We start from the raw sequence: 9,153 nt of genomic DNA, 5'->3' as shown, positions 1-9,153 counted from the left end.
CGTTTCACGAGAATAACTTTTTCGAAAACGTCATTCGCATATACCCATTCCTTAAATTTCTATGAATTGGTAAACCATTTACGAATTTGTGGGACACGTAATATCCACCATAGCTCTATGGAAAAAAAGTGATTTTTGGTGCCATCCTTTGAAATGAAAGAAAAAACTTTGAACTTAACGTGTACGTGTTGTGAACTTAGTTTTTTCGTTGTAATGTTTGTTATAGTGCTCTGTCATCTACCATCTATTTTTAAAACTATGAATGAAGTGCAATGATTGGAGATTTGTACCGTTGTAGTCCTGTTGCTTTCTAGGGCGAAACTTTCTTTAACTGGGAGATTGGCTCGCATTCGCACCTCGAAGTTGGGAACAACAAAAAACCACCTTCAGCTGACCACCGGGAGTGAGTGACCGTATGAGTGACCAAGTGCCTGACCATTTGAGTAATCCTATTAGTGTTCAAGTTAGGACGGTATTCACCGATATGGTTTAAACTATAGTCACAATTTTTTGATGAGAGATAGACACGGATTGGTTAAATTCAGGTTTTAACCAATCTATGTTGATAGAAATAAATTGTAGCTACAGTTTGAACCATGTCGCTGAATACGACCCTTAGTGACCGTATGAGTGACCAATTTAGGAGTCGTATCAGTGACCATATTCATTTGGTTCTTCATACGGTCACATAGTACTTTACCGCATACTAACTCCAGTCATCGTCAGTGCCCAACTAGTGGAGATGGGTGGGAAATGAAGGCACCATCTATCGTTGGTTTCTCCAGTTTCGGTAGGTAAAGAACTTGTTTCTGATATTCTTTGGGTGGATTTCAACCCGTGGATCTTGACGGTAACCGTAAGACAAGCATCTTGCCACTGCGCCACTTGGACGCTCACATACTATCACTCACTCAAGCGGTGACCCACCCGCTCATTTCGTCACTCACACTGTCAGGGCAGGCGGAATGTCCAGGGCGAGTTGTCAGGGGTGAAATTTCTGTAAAGCATGGTCGGGTAACGAGAAGTTGACTTTTGAACGTTTTCATTTTCCCATCTGTTTCCTAATTTCATATTTTCACGCGTATTTCTATTTTTTTTATATATATCTAACAGTCATGTGGATGTGCATGGTTTACCCATTGCCCATGGTTTACCCTTCTTTTATAGCCATTTACTGCGCATTTACAATGTCTAAATCTTTCATCGGGATATTTTATTATCTATTCACGTTGTTTCTACAAGCAGTAAATTTTTTGAGGCAGGCCCTTTATACTCAGTGCCCTTTTCTCGCAAGGGCAAATGGGGCACAAGAATATAGTGGCACATATTTACTTCCTCATGTTATTGAATTCTTGTTGTACGTAAAATTGAAAACTGACATATTGAGAAATAAACAAATGCCGTAGAATTTTTCAGAAGCTTGTTTGGAAGCGATAACACATAATTGTCACACGTATACAACAATAGTCTGTAATAATAATATTCCTCAAAGAACGTTCCCTGAGTGGGCCCGAAAATTAATATTTTCTCAAGGGCAGAATCGCGGAGGAATGCGGACACTGCTTTTAGTTGAGGAAAAAATTTAACAGGGTGTGCGCCCATTCTGCTGAAGGTTGATAACACTGCCCCCCCCCCGCCACCTCTGAGCTCGCATGCTTAGAGTAATGCTTCCCCGTACGCATAATCACGAAATACACCATGTCAATCAGGGCTGGACAAATCTCCAAAAATTCATACGTCGGTCCGGGGTTGAAACTTAAAATAATGTATGCCCGAATGTGAATTCATTACATGACCGAAAAATACTCCTAAATATATTATTTACTGTATTTACTTATTTCTTTGTAAACATCATTTCTCATTGTTGGAAAGAACGCACAAAATAGCTTCATGTAATAGTTATTCACAAGTAGTGGATCCGGCTTATAATGTTTTACTTAAAACCGACATGAAGAAAATGAAAGAAAAAAAAAATGTTGTAAGCTTGAAAACGCTTTAAACGAGAAATTTCAATGAGTATCAGTAAGAGTTGGGGTCACGAAAATAAGTCGTACTAAGAAGGAAAATGTTATAAGCGGAATCCATGCAATCCTCTCCTCAGAGTGTTCCTCGCCAGACTATATGGGGATTGTTTTTCTGTGGTTTTCCAACTTCGAGGCGATTATACATCATGGCCCCCCCCCCCACATCCTGGGGCAGAGACTCTAGGCTGAGATTTTTTGCTTGCCCCCAAGGAAAGATTTTCACGGGTCTCTTTATGATGAATTTCTAGCGTGAAAAAACAAATGATGAAAATCGCACCGGGCCCCAGGGCTGGAGCCTTGTCAGTCCCACCCTTGGTATATGCATCCCCGTTAAAAACCCTCGCACACAGAAAGCAACAGGCCTACAACGCCATAGGCATTCAATCATTAAACTTCATTCGTGGTGTGAAAAATAGATGGCAGCACTAAAATGCTCTGCCTACATAATCCCTCGTAACTGCCTAGCAATATTCCTTCTGGAAATCAAATAATAGTAAGTAGTAGCTCCTAAATAAGACTAAAAATTCAAGTGCCCAACATTAGATACCCACGCAGGCTGCTAGGCATACATGCAAACTTCCGGCACATCTCATTCGAGAGAAAAAAATTGCTCATGGCCATAGACTGGAGTTGTGCTCAGTTTGAAAGTCTGTGTCGGGGGGCTCGCAATGAACTGGAGTCACTTATGTGTCCCTGTTGAGTGCTTTGAAAGTGTGATTCTTTGTTTAGACTATGCTGGAAAGTCATAATTAAAAGTTGTCTAAAACGAGGGAGCCATGAGTAGGAAAGGTTTGAAAATCCGCTGTCATGTAGCGGAATTATTCCGCGCAAGTAAAATAAAAGAGTAAACCTTGGCTGGAAAAGATTGCGTGACGTCACAATTATTTTCACAGATGCTTAAATCTCATGAATTTTGATGCAGTGTCGCAGGGGTGGCAAACCTATTTTTAAGCCATGCTACAATCGATATTATTTTCATCGCTTGTGCCAATCTATGAATTTTAACTTGTAGACCGTAAGCTTTGTGTGCGAGAACGCACACAAAGCTTATTGTTCAGTTGCGAAGTTTAGATTTTTCAGGGCCCTTTAGAAGTCGCGGCCCCGGGCGCGCGCCCGGTGCGCCCGCCGTTAAATCCGCCTCTGTCTCTACGTATATCTGTACGTTTATCATGACTATACCATGTTGGTCATAGACACCGAAACCATAAGACAGGGTAGTCTTAAGAGCATCATGGGCCTCCGGGCCAAGTGGTGTTTGTGAGGAGATTTAGAAAATTTCAACCTGATCTAATTGTTGTGAGGCCCCCTCTTCTGTTGAGTCCATGGGTCATGCTCGGGTGGGCCCATGCGTTAAGACGACACTGCCACGAGGACTTGAAGTGCTAGGGCTCCCTCCCCATCCCTAATAAACTTTATAAGAGGGCTTAGTCCCACCCCTAAAAGAATTCATAGATATACAATATAATTGTATTACACAATGCATGTGTCTCCCATGTAGGCTATCACGTACACATGGGACGTTCAGCAAGTATGCCCAAAGATGGAAAACCGAACACAAGCGGATTGAATAGAAATAGGTCATCGCTCAGTTCTTTATTCTAAAAAGTTCCTACCATACTAAATAATTATAGGTTTGGCAGCTTGTACAAGACCATCATTCACAAGAAAAAGATTGTTTTAAAGTTGGAGGGAATTTCTTTGATGGAAAAATAGGATTAAATTTCATCAATTTTTGAAGAACGTTCGCGTGCCACCAAGGCCGCAACTAGAGGGGAGCAGGCGAGTCTCGTGCCCCGGGCGCTGGACCAGAAGGGGGGTGCAAATTTTATTCTCAAACCTTTCCTTCAACATTACAAAGGTTCCTTCAACAAGTACGCCAGAATGCGCACTTGCCCCGGGTGACCAAGCATCTATATGCGGCCCTGCGTGCCACTCCTGATATTATGGCGTGACGATTGTGGCATGAGTGCCGCGGGTTGGCCATCCCTGCAGTAACATATACATGGCTGCAACTAGATAAATGGGCAAGCGCAATTCAATTTACCACCCCCGTGCGTAAATTTGGCGTCCCTTCTGGTCTCCGATAACAAAGTTCAGGTCCTGTAGTTGTCATTAAAATTATGCTTTTCGAACCACTGTAGCTAAGTGAAATGAGAATGGAAAACATTAATACTTCATAATTTACGAAACAGATGGCAGCACCAATGACGGAAAATAAACTAAACTGGGAAGTTCAGTTTATTTTCCTGTGATAATTAGAACCAGGAAGTTCCGGCAAAATGCCATAAATGCCTTTTTTTGTCTATTTTTTCAGACTTTTCGGTGAAAACGCCTTTTTTGAAATTTTCGTGTCATAAATGCCTACTTTAACACAGTTTCAAGTTTAAGTGAATTTCAGAGGACATGATCTACAAACCTTGGATATTTTTGTGAATTGGAATCTTTTTTTTTAGTTATCATCAAAAAAAGCCCCATTTAGAGCAAATAAGTGGTCTGAGATATTGGTGTTGCTATGCATTAATTTGCTTTCACCAGATGGCGTCAGACGTGAATGATTTTGTTTCAAATCAATAAATCCCGTGTTAGAAAATCGGAGGAAAATTAAAATTTTTTGTTTCATTTCACATATGTCTGGCTCAGGCATTGGACTGCATTGTATATGTATAGCTGACTGATGGCTGTTCCAAGAAAGAGGTCATGAATTGACGTCATGGCTCACGCAAGACGGGTACGAGCAGACAGGGCTCTAGGCTCGTGTTGTTTTGATTTTATTTTTGCACCATAAATGCATTGCAAGCAACCACATTGCTATTTATTAAACGTACATGTTTAGTATTAAATGAAATTGACAAGAATCATTGATTGACTCAGGGGCGTGTGTCCATGGCCCCCACATCCTGAAGCAGGGCCTCTAGGCTGGGAGCTTTTACGGGCCCCCGACCAGACTTTCACGGGCCCCCTTTATTATGAATTTAGAGCGTGAAAAAACAAAAAATGATGAAAATCATCCCGGGCCCCGGGGCTGGAGCCCTGTCAGCCCACCCCTTGTGGGGGCCATGCGTGTGACAGATGCGGCCACAGAGGGCTCCGCGATTGAAGGAGTCCCGCATACTTTGTAATATAAAAAAAATTTAATTGTTTTTTATACAAAAATAGAACAAGATAGCCATGTTTCAACTATAGAAATGACAATGGTTATTCCAAATAATACAACAAATAAACGAAAAGTATTCGAAACTCGAAGGAGCCCCCACAGATTATTTTCTCTACCGGCTCCGCGTCTGGTAATGGTGGTTCTGGAAGTGGCCTAATCCTGAGGGTCTGGCTTGAGATCAATTTGACTTGGATCATAGAAGTACGCAGAATTTTCTCAAGGTGGGGGCGGGGGGGGGGGGGGGTTTACGTTTCTTCCTGCAAAATAACGCTATAATCTCTGCTAGAACCCCAACCCCCCCATGGGCGTAAATACGGGGTGGGGAAGGGGGGGAAGCATCGCCCCCCCCCCAGTGTCAAAGGTAGAGTCGACTGATCTAATGTATATATGAGCTGACATCATATACACATGCCCCCCCCCGGACTTCCAAGTCAATCTGCGCCTATGCAACCCCCCCCCCCCTCCCCTTTGCGTATGCCAATGATTTGGATAATACTGCTGTTACTATAAATTATTAATTAAAACAATAGATGGATTAAGTGGAATCAATTTTTCAACGAGTTTTTAGACCCTTAATTCCTTTGTTTCCAATTATTTTTTCTTCCTTCCAAAAATTTTAAATGTTTTTTAAGTGCTTACTTTAGGTATTTGTAGTGCCTGAACTTCCAGGCTCTAGTTATAATAAATTACAAGATGTCACAGCATAGGTTTAACTGATTCGAGAACTGAGAAAAACAAAAACAAAGAATTCTGCGCATTTTGGCCAATGCATATTGAAATAAAAAATTTCCCTGAAAAAAAGAAAATAATTCCGGAAAGCTGAAAAGGAGTACAAAAGGGCGAATTTTCTGAAACGTAGGTTCTTTTACAGGGTGCTGAATACGCTGACCATATTTACTCGAGAAAAATATGTAAAATTAAGCCTCGAAATACGGGAAAATGCGGGGCATTGTCAGTTTTCGGCGAAAATGATGCTAAAAATAAGCAAAGTCGCTAACTTGTGCTAAAATCACAGAAAAGTCACCAATCGAGAGAAATGAAGCTGCACTTCAAATTGCAGTGAATTAAAAAAAAAGAGAAATATTTGACATAAATATTCGTATTTTTAGTCGTAATTATCGTAATGTTGTTTCTGAATTGGGAAGCTGATTATGGCCGTTGATTTGAAGAATAATGTATATATGAATTGAAATCATCATCATCGTGCCCACCCCCCCCCCTCCCCCTGCAATAATGACCGTACTCCCCCAGACTTACAAGTCTACCCCCGTCTACACACATGTATCACACACACATGTTAAATTACAATTCAAACTCATTATCAGAAGCTGAAATTAAAAGAAACAAAAATGCTTTTCGATAATTATCCTCAATCGTTGTAATTTACGAATTATTAGATGTAAATATATGCATCTGTTGTGAAATTTTTATGAGCGAAATCATGTGACTTTTAGACATGAAATGAAATTCAATGAATTAAATGTTGGGGGAAACAATAATTTCGACAAATACAGTTATATACATCAAATTACATTAGTTTCTTTCACACTATATATAGGAAAACAATCAAACTTCGCTTTTTTTGAAGATCACAAACTGTTTATGTGCCAAACAAAAATGACAGATGGCAGCACTATCCGACAATCAAATCACCATCTGGTTTTTCATAAATATGGTTATTATATTGCAAAATTGGGAAAGGACGACGCCTGCATGCGCACCTTATAGTGATGTCACTTATCCCAATTTTCATAATAGACGGCGCCACTGTTCTGACTAATAAAAAACCGACCACAACAATAATTTTTCCCACCAACAAGTAAAAAAAATATGCTGCTGTTTTAAAGAAGTCAAAATATGCTGTCCAATAAATAAAGTGTTACGCTGAGTTAAAAAAAATGTAGAAAAATCAAAATTGTGTGAGAATTTTTTAAATAATTTTTCCCCATATGTTTACACGCATTGACTAATGAAAAACGGTATACAAACACTCAATGATGGCCAGTGGCGCCATCTGTTGTGGAAACTAGGAAAAGAGACGGTACAAATTGGGCGTTCGCAGGCGTCCCGTTTTCTTAATTTTCGGATCTAGTAACCATAGCTGAAAGTTGATGGTCGTAACGGTATATACGGGTCTCAAGCACGTACGCTGGATAGGGAAGGTGCACTGCATTGTTTTTCGAAAATTATTGCAATTAAGGGCGGTGCTTACCCCCTACAGAAAATATATTGGGAAAAGGGGGTGTCAAATGGCGTCAGCTCCTTGGTTCCGGAACCTATGACTATCCATGAAATGCATGTGAATTGTGAAGTTTATGTCAGCATGTTTGAATAAATAATAATTTTTTATTTTAATAATATTTATATAAATAAATATACAGTATTTCGGCAAGGAATTATGATATATTTATACGTTATACTCTATATCATCAATCCTTTCCTTGGGGTTAAATTGGCGATCCCACCTCATCACTTGCGTAAGTCTGTTTTTGTCTGATGTGCGGATGTTCAGATCAAAATGGCGTATCGGAAAAGCGCCAGTTTTCTCGATAATGATTTCAAATTAATGGTGAAACTTTGGATATCCGAAGATAGCGTTGTTAGCGAATTGTACGTAAGATAATGTGTGATCAACATGTCGTGGTGTTGTTTGCAAAAGCACTGTGTTACCATAAGACTGATTTTGGTGCTTGTGAAAATATAGTAAATATTATTTTAATTTGTAAATTTTATCTTCTGAGTATATTTTAATCGTGAAAGTTGCTTTCAAAAAAATTAAAATATTTTCAAAAAAAATCATATATCCTCCATTTTTTCTCGAATATGTGTCTTAATAAAAGAAAAATTTTTGGGGAAATATAATTCGGGAAATTTGAAAAATTATTCAGTGGATTAATTGACAGATGAATGAAGTCATATAAAAGAAACTCATTACCTTTATGAAGAACCTTTCTTGTTGATTTTTAAAATGCATTAACACTTGCTGGCGTATAAATGACTCCATGACGCCAGTTAAGGGATATTATTTGGCTCTCAGCTGAAAGTTGGAACTATAAACACAAAAGCTGGTAGTGCATGACTCTAAATTTTATGCATTTGCTCTCCAAAATCATATCGATAAATGTCATGCCCGGTCGGTCCCATACATTAATGGATTGCATTGATAGATTTTCAATAACTCGAAAATCATTTCTTTTATTAATTCTTAATTTTCATTTTTTCCAACTTACATTTATTGTGAAACTATTTCTTTCATGTATTCTTAGTTTTTGTTGTTTCCCGGTTTAAATCCGTAGCTTGGACCATTCCATCGCCCTCCAGTGAGGCAATATTGACCACTTTAGGAAACCACTGTTCTAAGCTTTAAGGCTCCAATATTGAGATCCGTAACCCGCGCGGCCTAGAACAGATCAACATACCGTCTGTCTCATATGTTTTACACGGATTTTAAAGAAAAATTTACAAATTCACGTGTCGGGATGTGGTTAGCGCCCTTAGATTTGTCAAACAGCCGGATTTTTTTTCTCCTCACAGTCGGATATATTTTTGATTATGGGCATACCATTCCCCCATGACTGGGGCTGACAGTACTCCAGCCCGGGATCCCAAGACGATTTTTGTCATTTTTTGTTTTTTCACACTTTAAATTCACCATGAAGGGGGTCCCGTGGAAAATTTGGCCGTTGGCGTGCAAAAGATACCACGCTAGAGACTCTGATGCAGGATGTGGAGAGTACTAAAATCTCGGGTATATGCTAGTTGATCCGCCTTGTTTGAGCTGAAAGATCCCACGCGCCGCGGGATCTCTGCTGTCGACACTGACATGATGTGCGCAAGTGTGAATGGTTTTATCCCGCGACTTTAGAATGATGGCATATGGTGGTAGATAAGTCGAACATTTTAAATCTTTTTTATATTCCCACGTGAAAACAAATGTCTGCTGTGTAATGTAGATGTTTTTTCGTATATTTTGTT

The sequence above is a fragment of the Pholcus phalangioides genome, unplaced genomic scaffold, assembly GCF_987345545.1.
Source record: "Pholcus phalangioides strain wild (caught in Gottingen) unplaced genomic scaffold, Ppha-v1.0 ptg000004l_1, whole genome shotgun sequence".
NCBI lineage: Eukaryota > Metazoa > Arthropoda > Arachnida > Araneae > Pholcidae > Pholcus > Pholcus phalangioides.
This window is presented reverse-complemented; position numbering follows the sequence as displayed.